The sequence below is a fragment of the Mytilus trossulus genome, chromosome 8, assembly GCF_036588685.1.
Source record: "Mytilus trossulus isolate FHL-02 chromosome 8, PNRI_Mtr1.1.1.hap1, whole genome shotgun sequence".
NCBI classification, from domain to species: domain Eukaryota; kingdom Metazoa; phylum Mollusca; class Bivalvia; order Mytilida; family Mytilidae; genus Mytilus; species Mytilus trossulus.
The window spans coordinates 51,220,533-51,223,375 of record NC_086380.1 but is presented as its reverse complement, the minus strand read 5'-3'; positions in this window follow the sequence as shown (position 1 = coordinate 51,223,375).

Sequence of the window (2,843 nt, the reverse complement as noted above, 5' to 3'; positions counted from 1 at the left end):
TTACTAGAATGTTGTGTTGTTAAATTACTGCCTCATAGAAGGGGGATTGCCGCACCCGCAAGCATGTTTCACCTCACCACATTATGCAGGTGCCTTTTTAACGTCGGGCGCATGTTTTTTCACGAAAGGTGACATGGTCTATTAGCGTTTGGTTTGATGTCTGTGTTTTGCTCATTATACAGCGCGGTAATACAGACATAACGTCGCTAATCGTCTGTGTCATTCGGTCTCTGGTGGAGGGTTGTCATTGTTTATCATGGCAGATTTTTTCATGTTTAGATGCACGTGCTAACAGGGCTGCAAAGCAAATGAAAAACTGTGAAACTATTTACTAGTGAAGTGATATTAAGCCTTTGTGAATTCTAAACAATTCGAAAGAACTTCTGGATAATTTTAAATCTCGATCTTTTTCTGAAATTAGTTCTATCAAAATTGTTGATTTTTCAACCCTGTATACAATTATTCCCCATGTGAAATTGAAAAATCGTCTCCAAAAAATAATCAAAATGCTCTTCAACGAAAATAATTATGGCATACGCTAAACATTTATTACTTCGGGATATCATACGGCATGTTCTGTTAATAGAGGATAACAAAGGTAATAATGCTACACAGAGGAACAAGTAATCATTATGCTGGAGTGTCATATTGACAACATATTTGTTGAATTTGGAGCAAGACTTTTTCCAGAAACTGTGAGCATTCCTATGGGAACGAACTTTGCGCTGCGCCTTTCTTATTTTCATATGAGTCAGACACTTGTCAAAAACTAGAAGATCAAAGAAGCAAGATAATTCAATTTTACATTCATGTATATTGATGGTGTTCTTTCCATTAACAATCCAAACTTTTCTGATTACAATTATTATATTCCAATACTGTAACTCGTATATTATGATATTTCACCATTCCCAACAGTTAAATTCTAATCATTTTAAAAGCTCAGCAAGCCTCGCGCTTTAAATATTAAAATTTATCTGTCTCTAGTTGTAAAATATCGTACCACACTTGTTGCAGTGTAGGAACCTATATTTCTCTGCTAGCCTCAATCCATGTACATGTACAAAAAACATATTTTTGATTACTACAAAAATGTAACAAAATATATGTACACGGCCTGATAGCAGATATTCTAAAATTATATTCGACACAATGATGAGAATAACAGCAAATAAACAAATAAATTGTTCAGAGAACCATTTATGGTCATTCCACCAGTAAGGATCTTTTTTTTATATGAAAATATTAATATTTGGTTTTTAATGTCAAGTTCCACGTCAAATGACTGCTTATTGAAAGCTGATTCATAAAATGTATATAATTCTATACAAAAAGATATAAATAAGGGAGATAATGTTTTACGACTTGGCCTTTGACCTTGACCTCATTTTCATTTTTTGGACCAAGGACCTCAAATCAAAAGACCCTAGGCCTCCATAAGTTATGGTTTTCCAGTTAAAAGTACATTTCACTTATATCAAATACAAAAGGGGAAATAACTCTCATATGGAATCATTATACGGCTTCAGTCAAAATAAAACAGAACATCCTAAGGATATAACAAGCAAATTGGTAAAATAAATTTGTCTGTTTCTTATATGGTTGCAAAGTCTTAGAGATAACAAGAAAAACAGTGTTCGGGGAGATAACTCTTATACCGGAACGTATTCAGTTAAGCGGTGTCAGTTTCAAAAGCGTATTAACTGTTCGATATCATTTTCCAAATATCTAAGCGACATCTTGAGAAAAAAAAAACAGTGAAGGAAAACAATTAGGCGGAAGTAAAAAATAGATAATTGAAAACCCGATTGTTCAGAGAACAATTGAAGGTCTTTCCACCAGTAAGCATTTTTTTGATATGGTAATTTTAAAATCTGGTTCTAAATGTCAATTTCAGCGTCAAATGACAGCTTATTATAGGCTGATTCTGCAAAAATATATGGTTTCTATACAAAAAGATATAAATAAGGAAAATTAATTGTTTACTTCCGGTTTGAAAAATGCGATTTCCGATAATATTTGAATATTTACTTGACACTGATTCCAAAAATATCTGGTTCTATATACTTTTATATTAATAAAGTACAATAAACAGCTACTTCCGGTTTACACAAGGTCACTTCCGGTTGTTTTTTCAAAGTGAAAGGGCTTGATATCGTTTGCCAAAAGTCTCATGGCTTTATCATGCATACATATGAGGTAAAAGCAAAGGTCAAAATCAAGAACGTTAAATTAAGCTATGACCTTGAGATCAATTTCAAGGTCATAAACCAAGGACTTCAAATCAAAAGACCATAGGTCTTAATTATATATGGGTAATGAGTTATATCACCATACGCGTATTTTTAAATAACAGAGGAGAGAAAACTCCCTTTCACGTTCAACATAAACTAGCAATCAAAATTTACGTGTTACGACATGTCGCAACTAACAATTTAGTAAGAATAGTTTGTTGATATCTTATACAGTTTTTGAAAATAAGTGAAAATAAGCCAAATTCTACAATTAGAATATGACCTTGACCTTTGACCTTGACCTAATTTTCTTTTTTTTATGACCAAGGACCTCAAATCAAAAGATTCTAGGTCTCTATCATTTATGGTTTAGCAGATAGAAATGCATACCACTTATATCAAATGCATTAGGGTAAATAACTCTCATATGGAGCGTTCATATTGCTTCGGTCAAAATGGGACAAATCATGCGAAGGATATAACAAGCAATTTTATGAAATACATTTGTCGTAATCTTTTACGGTTGCGAAGGAGTAGTGGATACAAGGAAACAGTGTTTGAGGAGAAAACTCCTACAAAGAAAAAAGTATATCTAAGCGACATATTGTG